The 27,221-nt window shown below is 41.5% G+C and overlaps 1 non-coding gene across 1 annotated transcript; it reads right to left on the bottom strand.

Moving 5' to 3' along the window:
* Positions 1-7,548: 7,548 nt before the first annotated feature.
* Positions 7,549-7,623, bottom strand: Trnat-ugu (transfer RNA threonine (anticodon UGU)). The gene has a single exon. It is a non-coding gene; the product is annotated as a tRNA-Thr (tRNA).
* Positions 7,624-27,221: the final 19,598 nt, after the last annotated feature.

The raw sequence follows: 27,221 nt of genomic DNA, 5'->3' as shown, positions 1-27,221 counted from the left end.
GCTGGGTTTCACACGGCCGTCTTTTTCGAAACCCATGCTGATTCCTACAGAGTAGATTTCTAGTCTCCAGAAAAGGCATTATACTCGAACTTAATACGTGTTCCAAAATTCTACAACTGATCGACGTTAGAGTTATAGGTCTATAGTTCTGCACATCCGTTCGACGTCCCTTCTTGAAAACGGGGATGACCTGTGCCCTTTTCCAATCCTTTGGAACGCTTCGCTCTTCTAGAGACCTACGGTACACCGCTGCAAGAAGGGGGCAAGTTCCTTCGCGTATTCTGTGTAAAATCAAACTGGTATCCCATCAGGACCAGAGGCCTTTCCTCTTTTGAGCGATTTTAATTGTTTCTCTATCCCTCTGTCGTCTATTTCGATATCTACCATTTTGTCAACTGTGCGACTTCAAGAGAAGGAAGCACAGTGCAGTCTTCCTCTGTGAAACAGCTTTGGAAGAAGACATTTAGTATTTCGGCCTTTAGTCTGTCATCCTCTGTTTCAGTACCATTTTGGTCACAGAGTGTCTGGACATTTTGTTTTGATCCACCTACCGCTTTGACATAGGACCAAAATTTCTTAGGATTTTCTGCCAAGTCAGTACATAGAACTTTACTTTCGAATTCATTGAAAGCCTCTCGCATAGCCCTCCTTACACTCCATTTCGCTTCGCGTAATTTTTGTTTGTCTGCAAGGCTTTGGCTATGTTTATGTTTGCTGTGAAGTTCCCTTTGCTTCCGCAGCAGTTTTCTAACTCGGTTGTTGCACCACGGTGGCTCTTTTCCATTTCTTACGATCTTGCTTGGCACATACTCATCTAACGCATATTGTTCGATGGTTTTGAACTTTGTCCACTGACCCTCAACACTATCTGTACTTGAGACAAAACTTTTGTGTTGAGCCGTCAGGTACTCTGTAATCTGCTTTTTGTCACTTTTGCTAAACAGAAAAATCTTATTACCTTTTTAATATTTCTATTTACGGCTGAAATCGTCGATGCAGTAACCGCTTTATGATCGCTGATTCCCTGTTCTGCATTAACTGATTCAAATAGTTCGGGTCTGTTTGTCACCAGAAGGTCTAATATATTATCGCCACGAGTCGGTTCTCTGTTTAACTGCTCAAGGTAGTTTTCAGATAAAGCACTTAAAAATATTTCAATGGATTCTTTGTCCCTGCCACCCGTTATGAACGTTTGAGTCTCCCAGTCTATATCCAGCAAAATTAAAATCTCCTCCCAGAACTATAACATTTCCCTAAGGGGCTCCATCACTAGCCTAACGTTGGAGCTCCCAATAACTAATAAACCCCTCCCCCCGTGTGCCTGCTCGGACCTTGCTGAAGGAGCAGCCACATGTCCATTCACAGGCAGAGCGGGCGATGCCACACGGCCAGCCTCCACATTGACCCTCCGCCTCGTGCGCCGCGAACGCCACTGAACCCGCCACTCCCCTTGGGGAGAGGGTGGCCCAACCGCGCCCGGTACCCGCGAAGATCTCTCGACAGCAGGGACAGTGGGTGAAGCATCTAATACCTGGGGTGCACCATGCGACGCACCAGACTCCCCACTGCCGCTACACTCCGAGGCAGCAGCCTGAAGACGGCTGACCGCGGCCATCAACACGCTCAGCTGTAAGCGAAGAGTGGCCAGCGTCCGTACACAGCAGTCACACATCCTATCCATCCTAAGGAATCAATTTACCGAAGAGACTTAATCAACTTTTAAGTAGACTGCTAATTCACTAAAGGCGATTGATTACTGACTAAACTGTGATTGCTAACCACTTCTTGTGGAAAACAATGAAAATAGCACTACCTGTCTCTGGACTGTATTCAAAACAAACACTAGCACTACTGGCACTATGGCTGACTACAAGGACTCTCTCTGACTGTATTCAAAACAAACACGAAATCTATGTAACACTATTACTAGCACTCGACAATTAAAGCTTCCTAAAAGCAAAAACACACGGAAGAAGAAGTGACAAGTAAGAAAAATAGAGTTAATACTTAAATTAAGGTAGCTCGCTGCACAGCAGACGTGAAGCAGCCGGCGGTTAGGGCGACACATGAACTTACAACAAAAAAGTAATAACAGATAGAAATACATGTTCATGAACCTGAGAGAAAATCAGTCCATAAGTTTAAGCAAACGCTATCAGCAGTACAATGAGAATCAGCTTAATTTTTCAATTAACTCCTCGACAGAATAAAAGGAGTGACCCATGAGGAAACACTCCAGTTTCGATTTGAAAGCGCGTGGATTACTTCTAAGATTTTTGAATTCGAGTGGCAGCTTATTGAAAATGGATGCAGCAGTATACTCACACATTTTTGTACAAGAGTTAAGGAAGTCCGATCCAAATGGAGGTTTGATTTCTCCCGAGTATTAACCGAGTGAAAGCTGCTTATTGTTGGAAATAAACTAATATTGGTAACAAGAAACGACAATAAGGAATATACATATTGAGAGGCCAAGGTCAAAATACCCAGACTCCCTGAACAGAAGTCGACAAGAGATTCGTGAACTCACACCACTTTTTCTAGAATGGGAAGAGTTACCCAAAAACATAATACCATACGACATAAGTGAATGGAAATAAGCAAAGTAGACTAATTTACTTGTCGAAGTATCACTCACTTTCGGCACCGTTCCAATAGTGAAAATGGCAGTATTAAGTCTTTGAACAAGATCCTGAACGTGGGCTTTCCACGACATCTTACTATTTATTTGAACACCTAGGAATGTGAACCGTTCAGTTTCACCAATCATATGCCCATGCTGTGAAATTAAAACGTCAGGTTTTGTTGAATTGTGTGTTAGAAAATGTAAAAACTGAAGCTTACTGTGATTTAACGTTAGTTTATTTTCTACAAGCCATTGACTGAGGTCATGTACTGCACTACTTGAAACGGAGTCAATGTTGCACCCAACATCCTTTACTACCAAGCTAGTGTCATCAGCAAACAGAAATATTTTAGAGTTACCCGTAATACTTGAGGGCATATCATTTATATAAATAAGGAACTGGAGCGGCCCCCAACACTGATCCCTGAGGAACCCCCTCCCCCTTGACAGTACACCACTCAGATCCCTCATCACACTGTATTACTTTCCCCCATTCCCGTAGATCGTTCCCTAATGATCTTCCTGAAACACTCTACAACTTCTGATTCTGTCAGTTCTTTCAGGTCCCATCTCCTTAAATTCCCACCTTTTTCCAGTTTCTTCAGTTTAATCTACAGTTCATAATCAATATATTGTGATCAGAGTCCACATTTGCCCCTGGAAATGTCTTACAATTTAAAATCTGGTTCCTAAATCTCTGTCTTACCATTATATAATATATATGAAATATTGCAGTATCTCCAGGTCTCTTCCACGTATACAATCTTCTTTCATGATTTTTGAACCAAGTGTTAGCTATGATTAAGTTATGCTCTGGGCAAAAACCTACCAGGCGGCTTCCTCTTTCATTTTTTACCCCCATTCCATATTCACCTACTACGTTTCCTTTTCTTCCATTTCCTACTGTCGAATTCCAGTCACCCATTAATATTAAATTTTCATCTCCCATCACTATCCGAATGATTTCTTTTATCTCATCACACATTTCATCAATTTCTTCATCATCTGCGGACTACTTTTACGACTTTGGTAGGCGTGGGATTCGTGGCTATCTTGGCCACAACAATGCGTTCACTATGCTGTTTGTAGTAGCTTACCCGCATTCCTATTTTTATTAATTATTAGACCTACTTATGCATTAGCTTCATATTAGCCTTCCTAATACTAAAATCTATATCCGATGTTAACAATGACGCCGGTGGATGGACTATCAGGAAATTACTGACCGTCGAGAAAGTCACAAATATAACCGACAAGCTAATGGGCCCTTCACAGGAAAAGGTTTTTTGCCAGAAAACGGGGAAAATTGAAACCCAGCAAATGAGTAAAAAAATGTATATTCACTGACAAAAAAAATAGTGTACGCACACAACTTACACAACAATAGTCTGGGATTACTCTATTACGTAATACAGTTTTTGTGATTGTATCTTGCAGCTTTAGTTATTTTTAATTAAAAGAGGCTTTAAAAGGACAGAAAGAACGTGTTGGACTACGCTACAGATCGTTCTGTTAGCACAGTCTTTACTTTGTAATCACTTTCGTTGACTTCGGCAACTCTCAACAGAAATCTCCAACCTAACCGAGACAATGTGCTACGATACAGCCGAGATCATGACAAGAGAATGGGCTACATCACACTCGAAGTAAATGTATATAGGTAAAGATCCCCATGACCTGTATACGTCTGTTATAAAAAATCTCCAAGCCACTCTCCTCAAATAGACCGCAATCTTCTCTTGACCTTCAACTGTTACTATTTCAGAGTTAAAAACCAGATTCAAAGAAAATTTGGCTACAAGGCACAAAACTAGAAAAATAAAAATAATAAAAGTGAGAACGTGAAACATGTTAGCAATAACCATAAACAGGAGATTTACAGAAAATATAATTGAGAAAGGAAATCATTAATATTATCGACCGTTTAGGAACTCTAGGCTACGAAATGGATAAAGCCACATATCGAATAAGTGGTGGAAGAGTTAGTGTGTTTTAAGATTAAATCCAAACAAGAATTAGAGAAAAATATATCGAAGCAAGGCCTCTATTACGAAAAATTGCTAAATCTCGAGACAAATTGTGTCCTTCTGTATTAGATGAAATGTTTTGGCCCCTAGTACGGATGAAACAGTATCTGCAGTATCAACAGGAACTTCGGACATGTGTTTCATATTTCATCCAAGCCTGCAGTCTATAAATATTTAAACAAAATACTAAAACAAAATACCACTACAGGGGAATTACTTACGAAGTAGTTCTTGGTAAAGAAACACAGGACACAATTACGTATGTAGGCTTAATACGAACTACAACTGTGTTTATAAATCGCTATAGTTGCCTTGGACTAACGACGAGCAAATATCAATATAACCTGTACGCTTTTCAAAGCTGTTATCCATGAAAAAGCCAAACTACGTATCGTGAACAAAATACAATTTAACACCGAAACAATGACATTAGCTGACAATGGGCACAGACTTTAGTCAATGGGCACTGTTGAAAATTTGTGCCAGACCAGGATTAGCACCCGAGTCCCCTGGTTACGAGGGAGAGGCAATGATCACTGTGTCCGAATTACACAGTGGTCAACAGAATAGCACGAACTGCCCGAGCATGCCGTTCTTTAGATCCAAATTCTCAATTTCTCCATAGACTGCTAATGCACTGCTCCTTGAACATAATCCTCCTCCCTTTAATTATACAGTACATGGCCAAAAAAACAGACACCGAATATATGCAAACTTGGCCTTACGAACATTGCAGACGTCGTCTATGTAACACACGTCAAACTTCAAAGAATTTACCAATTCGTTGCATTGTTTACTATAGACCACAAATCAAGTAACGTAAAAAAAGCACTGCGTCTATTGAGATCATGATTCAGAGTTAAAAAAAAACTAATAAGTCGCCTACATATTACAGTTGCTGCCGAAAGAGGAGAACCATTATTTTCCTACAAAAGGAAATATAGTTAAAATTACGCTTCTATTTCGGTTAGTTTATGCGGTTACTAAAATTTGCAGTGAAAGTTACATAGTGGACTCTACCCTCCCCCCACCAGAAACGTAGTTATCGTGGCTGTTGTGAGACTTTTGTACACAGTTAGAGAAAGTGTGTTAAATGTGGCGCGGACGGAAACGCTAGGCTACGCTACAGGGCAATCTGCTCGCACAACGTTTAGTCGGCATTCATAATCGTTGGCGTAAACAACTCTCAATCAAATTACCACCTTCCAACCTAACTTAGATCTCGGGCTACACTACCAATCGGCCTGTCATCACAACCAAATATTCATTGAGTGGGGGTGGGGGGATTTCCTGTAGCTCTCTCTAATGTATCTCTAGGCAAAACTGCCAGTTTTGTCAGACTCAACAGCAAGATTTACCAATGGTAAACACTTTTGAGACGGCTCGTAATTTTAGAATAGTCCTCTTCGTCTTACTTGGCATAAATTGTTCGCTGGCGTCCCAGCAGCTAGCTCCCTCAGTGTCTGCTTCTGCCATCGCACCACGCTAGTCTGCTGTTGTCCTAGCAGACCGAACGCACCGCACATCCGATACCTTCGGAACCACTCACTGGCCAGTTAGCAACTGAGCGGAACACTGTTTACATCGTGAAAGGAAAACTATGCAAAGATGTACACTTAAATGGCACGACTGAGTAGCACACACACAGTAATATCTGAGGAATGTCCTTCGACACGCGCAGAACGAAAGTCTTCTCGCGAACGTACAGCGTCTCTGAAAAAAAATCTCGTGACTATATTCCGGCGTTACGGCCAGGTTCTCATACAAATGAGCAAAAAAGGGTACATTTGAAATTCTTTTTGAGACAATGAAAATACATTCGAAAGATCTGTTTGGGAATTACGAGTGATAATACTATGAGCTTAATTTTAGATTTTCAATAAAAAATGGCGCCCGTAATTATGATATGATCAAGGGCCTGCGAGACTGGAGTACGCAGAGCGCGTGCAGTGTGGCACCTCATATGTTACCTGAATTCAAAAATGGGTAACATCAGTTGATACTACATTATTCCTCTGAAATTGAAAATGGATAACATCAGTCGATAAAACATAAAATTTATGGGAGCGTATACCTAACCGCAATGAAACAACCTTAAATTTAACGATACAGTGCTAATTCGAACTTTGAGTTCGATTTTTGAGGGTTTGTTTCACTCCTTATGCCTACACAAAAATTAGTTAATATTAACAAATGTCATATTATAGCTATAAGTTCCTAAGAAAAGTGTTTACTTTTAGGGGTCAGAGGTAGATGTTAAGAGAACGAACCACTTTTAATTTATGCTGCATGCCGTTCTGAGAAAATAGTTACCCGAAAAAAATGTGTTCAAAGTTTAGGGAAAACATTTAGTTATATTATTACTTCGATTTGCATGAACTGAGTGTTACATATATATTTTTAATGTCGCTGAAAACGAATCTGAAGTCAGATTTTCAATATTCAAAACAGCTAATCCAATACGGAGGGCAACCGATTATGTTTTGACCAATTTTTACCAAAAATGTATTTTCGTTATTTACGTTTAGTCTGCAAGTCAAGGAGTATTTATCAACCCTTCCTCTACCTCTGATTGTTCCTAGACAGCAACTTCCTGTTCTTCTTGGCAGGAAAAGCCGATCTGTCAAAGCTGGATATGCAGCACTCGGCAGCCTGCACTTGATATTCGTCCGTATTTTCGGTGAGTATGTTTGCATGCATTCTGCAGTATGAATCATTTTGAGCACGTGCGACACGGGACGAGTTATCATCTACATCTATATGGATACCCTGCAAAACACATTTAAGTGCCTGGCAAAGGGTTCATCGAATCACCTTCACAACTGATAATTAATTGAAACCCTCAGCTGCCGACAGGTGTTGTTGATATACTTCGATGGGGACAGCTGAAAAGTGTGCCCCTACTGGGACTCGAACCCAGAATCTCCTGCTTACAAGGCAGACGCTCAATCCATCTGAGCCATTGAGGGCACACATGAACAGCACGACTGCAGGAATTTATCCCTCGCACGCTTCCCGTGAGACTCACATCCCCAACCGTCCACAATCCGCATACGTAATGTACTTAATAGGTATTTGTCCATCCACTCATTACTGGCTCACACTAAGGTGACGATTCCCGTAAGAGTTCCGGCAACCTGTGCGCATTCGCACAGACGAAGGCCAATGGCTGGGTAACGTTTAACCATAGATATGAAGATAGTAACTGCTCTCGAAAGAACAGGCGCCACTGACGACCTTGCAACTCTTCTAGAATACATGATAGACCGGCCGATGTGGCCGAGCGGTTGTAGGCGCTTCAGTCGGGAGCCACGCGACCGCTACGGTCGCAGGTTCAAATCCTGCCTCGAGCATGGGTGTGTGTGATGTCCTTAATTTAGTTAGGTTTAAGTCGTTCTAAGTTCTAGGAAACTGATGACCTCAGATGTTAAGTCCCAAAGTGCTCAGAGCCATTTGAACCATCAGTCCCTATGTTTACACACTACTTACAGTAACTTATGCTAAGGACAACACACACACAACCATGCCCGAGGGAGGACTCGAACCTCCAACAGGGGGAGCCGCGCGAACCGTGACAAGGCGTTGGACACATGGCGGGTACCCCGCGCGGCTCATGGCAGCCGTGACACTGCTTCAAACAATGGACTGTAGAAACTTTTGTAAAGCACGGATTAAAAAAAAAAAACTTTCTGTTCCAAGAGTCTAGACAAGTACACCTTTAAAAAATGCAACTACAAAGAAATTGAATTTTCGAACGTTTTGAATGAGAACCTGTCCTTATGGAACACCGTTGATCAAATGTCACAGGGATTATATACTCAGGTTTCACATGTGGATTAACACTTTCTAATCAATATCCGGAATGAGCAGGGCTTAAAACTTTGAAGAGTTAAATTTCAAGGGCCGTTCTCTTGTATGCAAATAGTTTCACAGTAGAAATTTCTCTAGTTTTATTTATTAATTAATTTATTTATTTTTTGCTGTAGGTAAAGAAGGATAGCATTGTGAGGAGGGGGAAGGGGGGGGGAGGAATCTTGCATCTCCCACCTTGGAATTCTCAGTACAGAATTTTTATTCATTACGAGATTCTTAGCCACTTGCAGAAGTGATTTCGAGTGATTCTGCAAAACTTTTCCTTTAGCCAATCGTAGAAACTATAGGATTCCGTTCCTGCTGCATGACATGTCTCGGAACTTAAACTGACCAACTCATTTGCATAAAGAGCTAGCTTATCATCCGCTTCTTTACTTGCGTAGACCGTTCATGGTCTGCAAAGAATTTTTTTCTTTAATCGTTTTTTTATGTCTTTTATAAACTGCAACACTTTCTAAACTTTCTAAACTTAGCGCCGTTGAAGCATGGTCTTTTACTGAATGATCAAAAAGCAATGCTGACAGCTGGAGTCCAAGGTTTTTGTTAATCAAGCCGTTTGTATTCTTGTGGTGATATCTCCGTACAGTCTTTCATTCCCTAACGCATATTTCTTTATATCTAATTGAGAAGTGAAATACCGGTTTTCATAGATGCAGATTTAAAATATTTTAATATAACGCAATAAATATTTCATTAAAATTTTCATCCCCTTATGCTCGAAGTTCCAAAACCAGAAAAACACGTAGTTTTTAAAAATTGTAACATATTAGCCGAATACGAATTGTCAGATATATTTAGCAATCCTTTCATAATGAACCATTTTCTGAAACATCTCACACCCTTTAGGGGTTGGGTTTTCAAAAACAATTAAACACGTATTCTTCTATTTAGAGCCGAGGAGCCAAATTCAAATCTTCATCCATTTAATTCTAAAAATGCTTTCATAGTGAAATATTTCATAAAACATTACATCCCCTATTTCACTCTATTAGTGAGTTAAATTTCCAAAAGCAACGAAACACATTTTTTTTACATCCAACCGAGATGTCAAATACCTATTTTCATAGATGTAGCTATAAAAATGCTTCAGTAGTTCTTTAATAATGATTTATTTTCAAAAAACCTTCACTAATTATTTTATCCCCCAATGGAAGAATTTCGGAAAATGCTAAAAACCTGTTTCTTTTTTGTATCTGACTGAGACACCAAATGTCAATTTTCGTAGTTTTGTAGTTATAGCTTCAATAGGGACATAGGGACATATTTAAAAAAAAAGACTTTCAACCCATGTTTCACCCCCATAGGAGTGAAATTTCGAACAATCTCTTCTTAAATGATGCTTTCAGCGTAAGATTTACACCTTCATCAAATTTCAAGTCCGTATACTTTGCAGGTTGGGCTGGAAGGCTATGGGTCAGTGAAACCTGTGCCCCTATTGCACCTTCTTGGAGGTTGTAGTTCCAAAAACAGTGAAACACGTAGTTTTCAATAACACAATATTCATAGATTTCGCTTTAAAAACTCTTTCGCACTGAAATACTTTCATAAAACATTACATCCTATATTCCACCCTCTTAATCGTTCAATGTATCAAAAACAGGTTTTCATATATTTCATGAAACATTTCATCCTCTGTGATATGGGGTATGGTAGTGACACACCAAAATCACAATAGTAATCCGTTGTAGTTGCTACATATTTTATTACAATCAAAAGCATTATAAAATCACAAGGCCAGATCAGTTGGACAAATAATAAATAAATTTCGTTATGTGGAACGAGACCCGTAAAACTTGAAATTTGAATATGACTAGGTATATATACTTAGGTAAAGCTTTACTTAAATAGCACAAATGTCCATAAAATTCATAGCAGAACTCTCACTACTTGCAATCAGGGGAGAAACAGATTAAGCGTAAAAATACAGATATTTAACGTTCGGCTTGCCAACTTTCCTAAACAAAACTGTATAAAAATGACTAAAACAATTAAGGGGGTCCTTTAATTTTGACTAAACGGACCTTCAAATTTACTTACTCAGTTGATTAATCAACAATATTCTTAGAATGATTACAACTAGAACATGACTATATGACAATACCCTTAAAATAAGGTTGCTTCAATATTTCGTGTGAATTGGCGATAGACGCGAGCAGACCAAGGATTCAAATCAATACAAGAGATCCACGAGGCAGAGAATGACATAGAAATATACTCAACATGGCAATGCAATTGAACTTTGGATGCTATAGTTCAGCACCGGAAAGATGGAATCACGCAAAAGTGACAACATAACCCAAGATGTAAAGGAGAGGACATGGCCTCAAATATCTCTCTGCCGCCGTGGTGCTCTGCTCCCAGTATGCTAGCGTCGACCGCTGCCAGTTATCTCTAACAAAACACACATCAAGAGCAGACAATTTTCTGAGACATAAACTACACAACCCTATCTGGAGAACAGGTGAGCAATACAACTGGACTGAAACCAATGAGCCTCCGTGAGTTACTTGGCCAGTGCCAGCCCTTAAACTTTGATTAATAAGATCGCTAAAAATCATACCGAAGTTAAGATGACGAGACTTATCTCCAGGTTCGCCATATTAGTGGCAGAGACAATGAATTGGCGACGCTCTTATCCGTATGTTCGCGGCAGAGTCTGGGGAAGGCAAGGGCCACGTGGAGCCGGATCTGGGGGTCAATTTCCTTCTCTCCGAGACACCCGGCTTCTTCTGCGACTTAGCCGGCAAACAGGCCGAGGACCCCGGGTGGGGACCGATTCGGCAGCAGTTGGCGGATGGCGAGGTCTTCGGGGGGTGGGGTGGGGGGGGTGTCTTGTGTAAAGGGGAAGACAACTGTGGTGAAGGGAAGGTCTGTATTCCACAGGAACGAGTTAGCATGGCACTCAGATATTTCCACGATTCGGCGGTAGGGGATCATTTGGGGTTCTACAAGACCTTGAACAGAGTTCGGGAACACATGTTTTGGCCCAACCTATATGGCGATGGCAGGCGATTTGTTGGCAACTGTGTCCAGTGTAAGCGCGGTAAGCCCGATGTTGGGCCGCACAGAGAACTACTACAGTCGGTTAGCGAGCAGTGTCCTCTGGACCGCGACTCAAAGATCGAAACATCGATCGACGGAAACTGGCGCCAGAAACGCACCAGCTCACTCTATTTCATCCCCTTAGGGGTTGAACTTCCAAAAACACGAAAATACGTATTTTCTTATTTGTAACCTTGAAGTCAAATACCAATTTTCGTAGATATAGCCTTAAAAATACTTCCATAGTCCTTCCATAATTTCTTATCTCAAGATAAAATGTTCACCTACTATTTCACCTCATAGAGGTTAAATTCCCAATAATACTGGAACACATATTTCTTTATTTCTGACCTAGAAACCAGATACAAATTTTCGTCTGCCTAGCTTCAAAATTACCTTAATAGCTACATGTTTCAAAAATCCTTTCATTTCCTGTGTATCCCCCTTAGAGGTGGAATTTCGAAATATGCAGTATAAGCGGTATAAGATCAACAACCTTTCCAAATCTCAAGGTTTATTTTCCTTGGCGGTCTGGACTGTGTGAATTTCATAGTAATGGCCTCCACACACACACACACACACACGCACACACACACACACACACACACACACACACACACACACACCATTAACAATGCCACCACCACCTCCTGGGGAAACTTCTGCAGACGCCCTTGTTCCACTGCAGTCATATTTTGCCGACGACCTACATTTAGCAGCGTGGGAGGGATAGTGTCGTGCAACAGACAGTATACTCAGTAGACAACGAACTGTTCGTTGTGAAATCAGGGACATAGGAACCGAGACTGACACAGAAGGTGCTGAAGGTGAAGCACACTAGACTCGTGTCTACCACGGCTTCAAATAGTATCGATTTACTATGAACGGAAGTTCCGAAAAGTGAGCAAGTAATTTTACAGTAAATTCAGTACCGATGGTGAGGATATACAACGAAAAACATTTCTATAATATTTCAGAAATAATGAAACATTCCACTCAAGTCGCGCGGCAGAAAACGCAATGGATATGCTTGCACTTAAGACGGAAGGCCCCACGTCCTTACGCAGGCTTACGACAGATCGCAAAATTCGGCAGTAGGCGTAAGGCAACCTCTTGTGCTGCCATCTGTTATTGATGCCAGGCATCAAGGTCTCAGTAGTTCGACCATCCACTGGAGAGTAGATGCTTTATAAGTACTCCGTCTTCAGGCCACGAGTGACCTACTGGGACAGCACCATCCGACCGCCGTGTCATCATCCGTGGAGGATGTGAACAGGAGGGGCGGGGATCAACACACTGTTCTCCCGGTCGTTATGATGGTTTTCTTTGACCGGAGCCGCTACTATTGGGTCGAGTAGCTCCTCGATTGGCATCATGAGGCGGCCTGGATGATCACCCATCCAAGTGCCTTCAACGCCCGACAACGCACTTAACTTCGGTGATCTCACGTGAACCGATGCAACCTCCGCGGCAAGTCCGTTGCTGCAGATATTTTAGAGTAGTTGTTACGTTTCATAATTATCTAGTTTACGGGGAAAATGTAAAAAAGGCGATTGTCACCGAAGCTACAACTAATCTGAATTTCTGGTTAGTTATCAAGTGGTCTTATGTGCAAGCCTGATTTTTTCATCCTTTGCGGTGGGAATGATTCAAACCCGTCATGTTCTTCTTATGAGGTGTTCTATTTATTTTGCACACAATGATCGTTTGTAGTTGTGTTGAGTTACCACCTTGATAAATTTTTGGATGGCGCACGTATCATAACTGAGATCTGCGCTTGCGCTTAATGGCTGAAGGTCAATTAGCGTAATGAGTAGTAGCGAATGTTATAGTAACATGTTTGTAAATTATTTCAGGTAAATTACCTTAGTAGTGTAATATTATCAGTATACCAGTACAGTATGTGGGCCAATTACGTTAGTCATGGAATACTATCCGTATAAGACTATGTCACCTTGATGTCCCGGAATTTGCTTCAATTTTGGAATCCACGAAAGAACTGGAAATTTTCCTTTACACAGCTTTCCATATAATTTCTATTACAGTGATTCAGTCTTGTCTGTCACTCGACTTTTCTGACTGTGAAATAAATTCTATCGCTCATGTGCTTATTACCTCTTCGTGTTTCCATTTGCCGATATTGCGCATAAACACATACATATCTCAACGTTGCTATGTACATTGATGGAACGACACACTTTTCTGTGGCGACACTGCAGTTTAGAGATAGAAAAACCGATCAGTTAAAACGACATGGGTATTTTAGTTCTGAATAACCGATGTCTTTCGGTATTTGTTTGCTCTCGGTTACAACAAGTATCTTTTTATATTTTCCTGATAACCACGTAAAAACAGATATACCAATTAGCCACAGTTGTCGTAGTAAAATTTTTAGTTTTCAAATAAACCTTTTTTAAAAAAGACGAGTAATTTTTATTCGTAAGATTTCCATAGCTCTTAAATACTGCGTTATTACAGAAAAAATGGGAAAAGTGATGTATGCCACTTTAATAACACTGCTGATAGAAACGAGCAACAAGAGAATTGGTCCAACATTGCCGAGACAATACTGTGCCTGTTATACAAGCAGTGCGCGAGAATGGACGCAGTTTCTCGCTGTTGTCGAACGTCAGTTGTAACACAGAATGGCACCATCTGGAAGCCTGGAAGTATTTTACGATATGCAGTACGAGTGAAGCACAATGGTCGATTTGGTCGACTTGCGACATCATACAAGGAAAAAAGTTAAAATTTTACAAATCATTCATAGTTCGGGATAAAAATAGAAAGTGCCTGATCTGCTGCCTGTGTCTACGTTATCTGCTTTTAGCCGTTAACAGCGAAATTAAAACGAAAAAGAGAGTTCTCCTGCCGCAGTTTTCACTCTTTATCGCTGGATTATACGTAATGCCCGCATAGTGCTGTGATAACCGATTTAAATATAATTTTTGAGCAGAGTTCTAAAAACTAAAATCAGTAGGATAATACTGGCAGTTTTCTGTGGTATAGAAGTACTCGCTATATTTTGAGAGAAACAGGGAACAGCGGACAAAGTTTTATTGGACTATTTAATTTAAAGAAATTAGAATTATATTAATACCGTCAGTTGCTCACGGGCGTTGATAAATATCAACGTGGACAAGTGAAAATGTGTGCCACGACCGGGACTCGAACCCGGGATCTCTTGCTAAAATGACAGACGCTCTATGCATCTAGGCCACCGAGGGCACAGTGTATGGTTCGACTGCAGGGACTATCTCGCGCACGCCTCCTGCGAGACTCACATTCTTACCTTGAATGTCCATAGACTACAGTCGTAGAGTCCCACTCCAACACACTCATTCCTCGTGGAAGACATGTCCATATCCATATAAGTATATGGTTCTGGCAATACCAGCCATGACCTTCTTCTGTGAAGATGCACAAGTATTCCCCGAACTGTTACGGGACTTGGTAAGAATGTGTTCCACGAGCAATGAATGTGTTGGTGTGGGACACTACGAATGTAGTGCGTGGACATGGAAGGTGAGAATGTGAGTCTCGCGGGAAGCGTGCGCGAGATAGTACCTGCAGTCACACTATCGTCTGTGCCCTCGGTGGCTCAGATGGACAGAGAGCCTGCCATGTAAGCAGGAGATCCCGGGTTCGAGTCCCAGACAGGCACACATTGTCACCTGTCCCCGTTGATATATATCGACACCCGTGAGCAGCTGACGGTATTAATATAATTCTAATTTCGTTCTGGACGGCTGCAGGTCATCATAAATGTATTTGACGTTTTGATTCCATTTATCAAGAAACTGAGAAAGTAAAAATTTTTATCTTTGTTTGATTTCTACGTTTACAAGAGGAAATAATGTAAATAAAATACTGAAAATCGGTTATTACAAGAACTGGTATTGTGACGGGCTTTAACAATTAGGTTAAAGTGAGGCTGGGAAACTGATAAGAGCCGAAAACCAGTTGTTTGAGCGATAACCGACATTCCCACTGCTGTTGTGAGTGGTAAGATTGACGCGCAAGGACATCTAGAACAGTTTCTCAGAAAGGTTACTGCAACTCTGATGTTCTCAAAATGAACGGGCCAGCCATTGGCGTCCGCGAGGGGGAAGGGGAGGGGGTGGGGAGGAGGTGGGGAGGGGAGGATAGGCAAAAGGGCACTTTCACCCGTCGCCCCTAACCATCCTTGGAATCTGGAGTAAAGAGTTCTTATTCGTTACAGTATACTCATACTCTTCCAGATAAGAATTCTCCACAATACTGCTAAACCTTAGCTTTGACCAGTTGTAGCGCTTATAGAGTTAGGGTCTTGTAGCTTGATGCACCTCGTAACTGACCAGCTGATTTGTACACAGAGTGCCAGTTTCAGAATCATGCACTCCAGCCCCGACGCGCCTTCCCCCCTCCCCACCACTGGAAATATTTCTGCAGACTCCAGTCTGCCACTGTGCATATATTTTGATAACATCCTGGTTTTAATAGCATCGAAGGAACAGCATTGTGGAGTAAAGGGTAGACCTAGCACAGACCACACCATTCACAATGAAACGCATCACTTAGTAGATGGTGAAGTACTTTGAAGCTAGCCAGATAGAAACAGAACCTCCTGGCACTGTATCTAACCCAAATTCTAATCTTACACTAATCTCTTGTATGTACCTACCACGCCCTCAAAGAGCCAACGATTTACTATTATCAAAAGTTCCGAAAAATGAGGAAGAAATTGACCCACACTTTTTTCCGTTGTTCATTATTTCGATTACCCCATAAAGGGAATGGACTTGTAGCCACAGATTACACAAGCGATAAATGGTTTAAAATACATAAAAAGAGATGACAATAGGAAACGATTTTTAAAAACACAATGATGCGGCTTTTACGATTTTTACAGGAAAAAAAATGGATGACAAAATAAAGGTTTTTCAAAAATATGCTGGTGGACAATATTGGGGATTTTTTATCTTTATAGATGACTAGCGGAAAAGCTTGGTGTTGACCAGGCATTTATTTACAGCTGTGCGTCCACGTCCGTACTATGCAGCGTCTGGCCTTCTCCTGAGTTTTTATGACGTATCTCCTGAAACATGTGTCGTACAATGATATAATTTTGTAGGTGCATTCAGCGTCATTTGCGGATACTGTCTGCAAAATTTATTGCGAATATAGTAGCAAAGAAGTAACAAATTTAAATGTCACGAATGCTGTGATCCCCACACACTTGGGTGCAACCAATGTACACAGGATGCTTGGCTCGATCATTATGGCTACCATCACCGCTGGTCGAAATTGGACCAGCTGTGTCGACGTAGTGAAAATATAAATGTGCATAACATGGTAAACGTCCATTCTTTCCAGCCATCAGACCTGATCTACGATCAAAAATATCATGTAAAAGTGGTAGGGGCAACGGCCTTGCCGCAGTGGATACACCGGTTCCCGTCAGATCACTGAAGTTTAGCACTTTCGGGCGTGGTCGGCACTTGGATGGGTGACCATCCGGGCCGCTATGCGCTGTTTCCATTTTTCGGGTTGCACTCAGCCTTGCGATGCCAATTGAGGAACTACTCGACCGAATAGTAGCGGCTCCAGTCAAAGGAAACTACCACAACGAGTGGGAGAGCCAGCTCCTCCTCCACCCTCAGTGAGAATGACGTGGCGGTCGGATGGTCCTGATTGGCCACTTGTGACCTGAACACGGAGTGCTTTTTTAAAGTAGTACTCCCTACATAAAACTGACAGTCTAGGCTCAGGGACTGTCCACGGTAAATGCTGCAATGGACCTACGAATACTATTAAAATAACGGTTTGAGTTCTCTTTAGTTGTCCAATCATCTGAAGTGAGTCCTTATTGAAGTAAGCTGAAAAATAGATTTTATGTTAATGGCGAATAAATTTTATGTTAATGGCGGCAAATTAACTTTACCCTAATGACACACAAGGTCAATGCCGTTCTATCACGTAAAGTATTCTCAGATCGAAATGTTTTGCATTACCAAATCTCCAATGTAGATCCATCATACCGCAATTATTATTCTGAAAATAATTTGGAGCTACGTTCAATGCATATTTAAATGCATCTTTCAAAACAATACCAGAATTCTCATTAGATCATCATTATCAGTGCCTAGAGTATTCCTATTATTTCGTCTACCAAAAACCGCGTCTCACTATGGCTTTTTCACTACGCTGTTTTGTTTTCCACTGCTGACAATAGAAACGATCTGGCAGATGTGACATTGTAGATGTCCAGTATGCGTGTCTTAATGCAAATAAACCGTCTGGAACATTTACCCTTGAACCTCCCTAGAATGGGATTTCATGGAACGTTATTACTTTCCTGTGTCCATTTCTATCACACCAGCTGATCGCCACGACTGGGGAGAGTGAGGAGGGGGTGGGGTGAAAGTTGGCAGCACTTTGAGTGGCAGAAACCTCACGTTTCCGTCATTTGTTTTCATAATGACGTAGTGCCAATTCGTCACATTGGACGCTTTTCTCTCGGAAACGTTTACATTCATCGTCTGGATATCAATGTCGCCTTCTGAGGTATGCAGTCGCACCACTCTGTACGAAATAGGTTCTAAGCTGATGCAGTCGACAAGTAACGTCGAAATATATCGTCACCTCGAAATATATCGACACCTCGAAATAAATCCACACCCAGAAATAAATCGCCAACCCGAAATAAATCGCAACCTCGAAATAAATCGACACCATGAAAAAAATCGAAACTTCAAAATAAATCGACACCTCCAAAAGACAGCTACATCGAAATGATTCGATATCCCGAAATATATCGACATCTAGACGCATTTCAGCTTACCATATAGATCGATATCTCGAATCTCAAGGACCTCTCGAGATAAATCGAGGTATAGGAATATATCGATATCTTGAAATATATTGGTACCTAGTAATATAAAGATATCTCTAAAAATACAATATCTAGAAATTTATGGATTACTTGAGATATAGAGGTTTCTTGAAATATATCGATATCTCTAAAGGAATCGATATCTGAAGTACACCAATACATGGAAATATATCGATAGCTCGAAATAAACAGAAAACCTGATTTGTTTCGGTATATCAAACTAAATCGATATCTCGACATAAACGGATACTTCGAAATCAATTGATACCTCGAAATAAATGGATGCCTCAATATAGATAGATATCTCGAAATAAATCTACATCTCGATATCATGAGTGCTTCGACATAAGTCGATATATCGAAATGAATCGATAATAGGAAAGAATGGACGTCTTGAAAAAAATCTGTACCCCTAAGAAAACGATTCTCGAAATAAATAGGTATATCGAAATATATCGCTATCTCGATAAATACCGATATCTAGTGGTCGGATATATGTTTCAAGTTGACTTGACATATCAGTATAGTTCGATATACATCAAAATACTTTGGATTTTCAATATACCGATAGATTTCTAGACCTCGGGGAAAAAATCGCCGATCCGACCTCAGTGCAAAAACGCAGACCTAGGGAAAAAACGCCGACCTCGGGGAAAAACGCAGACCTCGAGGGAAAAACGTCGACCTCGGGGTAAAACGCCGACCTCGTGGGAAAACGCCGACCTTCGGAAAACTGCCGACCTCAGGAAAAATCCAGTTCCATTAATTTACACAGACACTAATGTATGTCACCATTAGGTTCTCAAAATACAACCAAATTCCTGGTATTTATCAACTCACACAAAAAGTGGTCGTGACAGAAAAGTCTCGTTCTTTAGAAAGTTTAGAATGAGATGTTCTAAATATTGCAGTTTATCCATTTACAATAATCTACAAGCACTGCACAATGAGAAGAGACTGTCAACCACAGCACTTTGAAATAGTGGACAGCCAGGAAGACAGAGGTTGCATTGCTGTTTCTAATCCTCTGGTGCTTGAGATTTAGAATCCAGGATTGCCTCGAATGAGAACAGCAATGATGGATGTCCTGCACCAGTGTAGAACTTACTCTGGAACTCCACAGAAAATCACAAGGCACAATTATATCACATCATTCTCAGCAAACTACAGAAGCCTCTAATGGACGTAACAACGTTGTCACCTCCTTCACCAGTGAAAGATCTTAGTAGCTATTGAGTCAAGAGTAGGTGGCCAATTAATAATTTGTTGTTCAAAGCTAACTTCAGTGTATATGGGAATACTCAGTGGACATCTTTAACCATCATATTTTACTGTCTAAGATATGTCAACTTCCCAGACTATAAGTATAAGCAGAGCTTGGTCTTTCCCAATCCGAGATTGTTTAGAATGGGTATCAAGGGAATCAGATCCACTGGGCATTTATAGCAACCTGCTTTAAACAATATGAGCAGGCAGTAGACACAGACACAGAATTTGGAATTTCTCTGTGAAGTGGTTACCTTCATCGTCTGAAAACTTATGTTGTGTGCTGCGCTATGTGGAGGTACTAATAGCAACACAGTAAAACACAGAAGAAGCTTATAAGTTGATGTAATCAGCCAGTAAGAAGCAGTAAACTTTAAGTTTTAGTAATCGATTATTGACTTATTATGCGGCTTTGGTGCCTTGACATTACCGACGACCTTAAGATTTTGCATGAAGAGAGGCCTAAAAGCCACGTTACACGAGAGAATGTGAAAAGTGTTCATATGTAGTAAAAACCTAAGAAATAAGCCCGTTTTCGTCATTTGCTATCAAATCGACGTATTGCCAGAGCGTTACATTGGCAGCTTTTCTCTCTGAAACGGTTACATTTATCGTCTGCAAACTTATGTCGCGTGCTAAGGAATGCAGAGACACTAAAAACAACACAGTAGAACATAGAGGAAGCTTCTAGGTTGATGTAATTAGCCCGTAGGAAACAGTACAATTCAGGTTTTAGTTATCGATTAGTTGGGAGCTCCAACGTTAGGCGCGTAATGGGGCCCCTTAGGGATACGGCGGCTAAGGAGGGGAAGAAATCCAGTGTGCACTTCGTGTGCATTCCGGGAGGAGTCCTTCCTGATGTGGAAAGGGTCCTTCCGGATGCCATGAAGAGCACAGGGTGCAGCCAGCTGCAGGTGGTGGCACATGTCGGCACTAATGACGTGTGTCGCTTTGGATCTGAGGAAATTCTCTCTGGATTCCAGCGGCTATCTGATTTGGTGAAGCCTGCCGGTCTTTCTTACGAGATGAAGGCAGAGCTGACCATCTGCAGCATCGTTGAGAAAACCGACTTCGGACCTTTGGTGCAGAGCCGGATGGAGGGTCTGAATCAGAGGCTCAGACGGTTTTGCAACCTTATTGGCTGCAGATTCATTGACTTGCGCCATAGGCTGGTGGGGTTTCGGGTTCCGCTGAATAGGTCAGGAGTTCACTACACTCAGCTGGCGGCTACACGGGTAGCGGAGGCTGTGTGGCGTGGACTGGGCGGTTTTTTAGGTTAGAAGGCCTCGGGAAAGTGCGGGATGGGCTGCAATGTCAAAGGGTGCTTGGCAATTACAGGACGTGCTTGGATCAAGGAACAGTCGGAATTATAGTTGTAAATTGTTGTAGTTGCGCTGGAAAAGTCCCTGAGCTTCAAGCGCTAATAGAAAGCACAGAAGCTGATATCGTTATAGGTACAGAAAGCTGGCTAAAGCCTGAAATAAGTTCTGCAGAAATTTTTACGAAGTCTCAGACGGTGTTCAGGAAAGATAGATTAGGCAGAATTGGTGGTGGAGTGTTTGTGTCTGTCAGTAGTGGTTTATCTTGTAGTGAAGTCGAAGTAGATACTCCGTGTGAATTGGTGTGGGTGGAGGTTATACTTAAAAGCCGAATTAAGTTAATAATTAGCTCCTTCTACCGACCCCCAGACTCCGATGATACAGTTGCGGAACAGTTCAGAGAAAGTTTGAGTCTCGTAACAAATAAATACCCAACTCATACGGTTATAGTTGGTGGGGATTTCAACCTACCCTCGGTATGTTGGCAAAAATACTTGTTCAAAACCGGTGGTAGGCAGAAAACGTCTTCCGAGATTGTCCTAAATGCATTCTCCGAAAATTATTTCGAGCAGTTAGTCCACGAACCCACTCGAATTGTAAATGGTTGCGAAAACACACTTGACCTCTTGACCACAAACAATCCAGAGCTGATAGAGAGCATCATGACTGATACAGGGATTAGTGATCACAAGGTCATTGTAGCTAGGCTCAATACCATTTCTTCCAAATCCATCAGAAACAAACGCAAAATAATTTTATTTAAAAAAGCGGATAAAGTGCCACAAGAAGCCTTCCTAAAAGACAATTTCCATTCCTTCCGAACTGACTATGCGAATGTAGACGAGATGTGGCTCAAATTCAAAGACATAGTAGCAACAGCAATTGAGATATTCATACCTCATAAATTGGTAAGAGATGGAACGGATCCCCCGTGGTACACAAAAAAAGTCCGAACGCTGTTGCAGAGGCAACGGAAAAAACATGCGAAGTTCAGAAGAACGCGAAATCCCGAAGATGGGCTAAAATTTACAGACGCGCGAAATTTGGCACGTACTTCGATGCGAGATGCCTTTAATAGGTTCCACAACGAAACATCGTCTCGAAATTTGGTAGAAAATCCGAAGAAATTCTGGTCGTATGTAAAGTAGACAAGCGGCAAAACGCAGTCAATACCTTCGCTGCGCAGTGCCGATGGTACTGTTATCGACGACTGTGCTGCTAAAGCGGAGTTATTGAACGCAGTTTTCCGAAATTCCTTCACCAGGGAAGACGAATGGAATATTCCAGAATTTGAAACACGAACATCTGCTAGCATGAGTTTCTTAGAAGTAGATACCTTAGGGGTTGCGAAGCAACTCAAATCGCTTGATACGGGCAAGTCTTCAGGTCCAGATTGTATACCGATTAGGTTCCTTTCAGATTACGCTGATACTATAGCTCCCTACTTAGCACTCATATACAACCGCTCGCTCACCGATAGATCTATACCTACAGATTGGAAAATTGCGCAGGTCGCACCAGTGTTCAAGAAGGGTAGTAGGAGTAATCCATTTAACTACAGACCTATATCATTGACGTCGGTTTGCAGTAGGGTTTTGGAGCATATACTGTATTCAAACATTATGAATCACCTCGAAGGGAACGATCTATTGACACGTAATCAGCATGGCTTCAGAAAACATCGCTCTTGTGCAACGCAGCTAGCTCTTTATTCGCACGAAGTAATGGCCGCTATCGACAGGGGATCTCAAGTTGATTCCGTATTTCTAGATTTCCGGAAAGCTTTTGACACCGTTCCCCACAAGCGACTTCTAATCAAGCTGCGGAGCTATGGGGTATCGTGTCAGTTGTGCGACTGGATTCGTGATTTCCTGTCAGGAAGGTCGCAGTTCGTAGTAATAGATGGCAAATCATCGAGTAAAACTAAAGTGATATCAGGTGTTCCCCAGGGAAGCGTCCTGGGACCTCTACTGTTCCTGATCTATATAAATGACCTGGGTGACAATCTGAGCAGTTCTCTTAGACTGTTCGCAGATGATGCTGTAATTTAACGTCTAGTAAGGTCATCCGAAGACCAGTATCAGCTGCAAAGCGATTTAGAAAAGATTGCTGTATGGTTTGTAAGGTGGCAGCTGACGCTAAATAACGGAAAGTGTGAGATGATCCACATGAGTTCCAAAAGAAATCCGTTGGAATTCGATTACTCGATAAATAGTACAATTCTCAAGGCTGTCAATTCAACTAAGTACCTGGGTGTTAAAATTACGAACAACTTCAGTTGGAAGGACCACATAGATAATATTGTCGGGAGGGCTAGCCAAAGGTTGCGTTTCATTGGCAGGACACTTAGAAGATGCAAGAAGTCCACTAAAGAGACAGTTTACACTACACTCGTTCGTCCTCTGTTAGAATATTGCTGCGCGGTGTGGGATCCTTACCAGGTGGGATTGACGGAGGACATCGAAAGGGTGCAAAAACGGGCAGCTCGTTTTGTATTATCGCGTTATAGGGGAGAGAGTGTGGCAGATATGATACACGAGTTGGGATGGAAGTCATTACAGCATAGACGTTTTTCGTCATGGCGAGACCTTTTTACGAAATTTCAGTCACCAACTTTCTCTTCCGAATGCGAAAATATTTTGTTGAGCCCAACCTACATAGGTAGGAATGAAAATCAAAATAAAATAAGAGACATCAGAGCTCGAACAGAAAGGTTTAGCTGTTCGTTTTTCCCGCTAGCTGTTCGGGAGTGGAACAGTAGGAGATAGTATGATTGTGGTTCGATGAACCCTCTGAAAAGCACTTAAATGTGAATTGCAGAGTAGTCATGTAGATGTAGATGTAGATGATTTATTAGCCGGCTTTGGTGCCAGTGAAATAACCGACTACCTTAAGATTTGGCATTAAACAAGGTCTGGCAGCCACGTTACACGAGAGAATGTGAAAAGTGTTCATATGTACTAAAAACCAAGGAAATCCGCCCGTTTTCACATCTGCTTTCGAATCCACGTAATGCCAGATCGTCACATTGGCCGTTTCCTCTCTGAAACGGTTACATTTATTGTTTGCATAGCTATGTAGCGTGCTGCGGTTTGCGGAGACACTAAAAGCACCATAGTAAAACACAGAAGAAGCTTTTAATTTGGTGTAATAGCCAGTAAGAAGCAGTACAATTCAAGTTTTAGTTATCGATTATTGAATTTTTAGCCGGCTTTGGTGCCTTGGACATGAGTTAGGACCTTAAGATTTGGCATGAAGGGAGGTCTGGCAGCCACGTTGCACGGGAGAAAGTGAGAAGTTTTTATGTGCAGTAAAAACCTAAGAAATCCGCCCGTTTTCGTCATCTGCTTTCGAATCGACGTAATGCCAGATCGTCACATTGGCCGTTTTCCCTCTGAAACGGTTACATTTATCGTGTGCAAACTTATGTCGCGTGCTGCGGTATGCGGAGACACTAAAAGCACCATAGTAGAACACAGAAGAAGCTTCTAAGTTGATGTAATAGCCAGTAAGCAACTGTACAATTGAAGTATTAGTTATCGATTAGTGAATTTTTAGAAGGCTTTAGTGCATTCGACATGAGCTAGGACCTTACGATTTAGTATGAAGGGAGGTCTATGAGCCATATCGCACGGGAGAATGTGAAAAGTGTTCACATCTAGTAAAAACCTGAGAAATCCGCCCGTTATCGTCATTTGCTATCGAATCGAATTAATGCCAGATCGTCACATTTTCCGCTCTTCTTTCTGAAACGGTTACATTTACCGTGTGCCATGCTATGTCGCTTGCTGCGGTAGTCGGAGACACTAAAAGCACCATAGTAGAACAGAGAAGAAGCTTCTAAGTTGATCTAATAGCCAGTTAGCAGCTGTACAATTCAAGTATTAGTTACCGAGTATTGACTTTTTAGATGGCTTTAATGCATTGGACATGAGCTAGGACCTTACGTTTTAGTAAGAACGGAGATCTAGCAGCCACGTTGCACGGGAGAACGTGAAAAGTGTTCACATCTAGTAAAAACCTGAGAAATCCGCTCGTTTTCGTCATTTGCTATCCAATCGACTTAATTACAGATCGTCACATTGGCCGCTCTTCTCTCTGAAACGATTACATTTATCGTGTGCAAAGCTATGTCGCGTGCTGCAGTATGCGGAGACACTAAAAGCACCATAGTAGAACAGAGAATAAGCTTCTAAGTTGATGTAATAGCAAGTAAGAAGCAGTACAATTCAAGTTTTAGTTGTCAGTTATAGACTTTTTAGATGGCTTCAGTGCATTGTACATGAGCTAGGACCTTAAGATTTAGTATGAAAGGAGGTCTAGCGGCCACGTTGCACGGGAGAACGTGAAAAGTGTTCATATCTAGTAAAAACCTGAGAAATCCGACCGTTATAGTCATTTGCTATGGAATCGACTTAATGCCAGATCGTCACATTTTCCGCTCTTTTTTCTGAAACGGTTACATTTATCGTGTGCAAAGCTATGTCGCGTGCTGCGGTATGCGGAGACACTAAATACACCATAGTAGAACACAGAAGAAGCTTCTAAGTACATGTAATACCCAGTAAGAAGCAGTACAATTCAAGTATTAGCTTTCGATTATTGACTTTTTAGCCGGCTTTGGTGCCTTGGACATGAGCTTGGACCTTAAGATTTTGCATGAAAGGAGGACTAGCAGAAGCGTTGCACGGGATAATGTGAAAAGTCTTCTTATGTAGTAAAAACCTGAGATATCAGTCCGTTTTCGTCATTTTTTATCAAATCGACTTTAAGCCAGATCGTTACATTGGCCGCTCTTCTCTCTGAAACGGTTACGTTTATCGTCTCCATAGCAGTGTCACGTGCTGCGGTATGCGCAGACACTAAAAGCACTATACTAGAACACATAGGAAACTTCCAAGTTGATGTAGTAGCCAGTAACACGTAGTACAATTCAAGTTTTTGTTATCGATTATTCACTTTTTAGCCGGCTTTGGTGCCTTGGACACGAGCTAGGACCTTAAGATTTTGCATGAAAGGAGGACTAGCAGCCGCGTTGCACGGGAGAATGTGAAAAGTGTTCTTATGTAGTTAAAACCTGAGAAATCCGTCCGTTTTCGTCATTTGTTATCAAATCGACTTAAAGCCAGATTGTTACATTGGCCGCTCTTCTCTCTGCAACGGTTACATTTATCGTCTGCAAACTTATGTTGCGTGCTAAGGAATGCGGAGACACTAAAAACAACACAGTAGAACACAGAAGACGCTTCTAGGTTGATGTAATTAGCCCTTAGGAAACAGTACAATTCAGGTTTTAGTTATCGATTATTGATTTATTAGCCGGCTTTGGTGCCAGTGAAATGACCGACTACCGTAAAATTTGGCATTAATCAAGGTCTGATGAGCCACGTTACACGAGAGAATGTGAAATGTGTTCATATGTACTAAAAACCTAAGAAATCCGCCCGTTTTCGTCATTTTTTATCGTATCGACTTAAAGCCAGATCGTCACATTGGCCGGTCTTCTCTCTAAAACGGTTACATTCATCGTGTGCAAAGCTATGTCGCGTGCTGCGGAATGCGGAGACACTAAAGCCACTATAGTAGAACACAGAAGAAGTTTCTAAGTTGACGTAATAACCAGTAAGAAGCAGTCAAATTCAAGTTTTAGTTATTGATTAATGACTTTTTAGCCGGCATTGGTGCCTTGTACATGCGCTAGAATCTTATGATTTTGCATGAAGGAAGGTCTATCAGCCACATCGCACAGGAGATTGTGGAAAGTGTTCACATCTAGCAAAAACCTGAGAAATTCGCCCGTTTTCGTCATTTGCAATCGAATCGACTTAATGCCAGATCGAATATTGGCAGCTCTTCTCTCTGAAACGGTTACATTTATCGTGTGCAAAGCTATGTCGCGTGCTGCGGTATACGGAGACACTAAAAGCACCAAAATAGAGCACAGAAGAAGTTTCTAAATTTATGTAATAGCCAGTAAGAAGCAGTACAATTCAAGTTTCAGTTGTCGATTACTGTCATTTTAGCCTTCTTTGGTACCTTGGACACGAGCAAGGACCTTACGATTTTGTATAAATGGAGGACTAGCAGCCGCTTTGCACGGGTAATTTGAAAAGTGTTCATAAGTAGTAAAAACCTGCGAAATCTGTCCGTTTTCGTCATTTGTTATCGTATCGACTTAAAGCCAGATCGTCACA

This window comes from Schistocerca gregaria, chromosome 11 (genome assembly GCF_023897955.1).
Source record: "Schistocerca gregaria isolate iqSchGreg1 chromosome 11, iqSchGreg1.2, whole genome shotgun sequence".
NCBI lineage: Eukaryota > Metazoa > Arthropoda > Insecta > Orthoptera > Acrididae > Schistocerca > Schistocerca gregaria.
The sequence above is the reverse complement of the archived record's forward strand: the minus strand, read 5'-3'. Positions and strand labels throughout refer to the sequence as shown.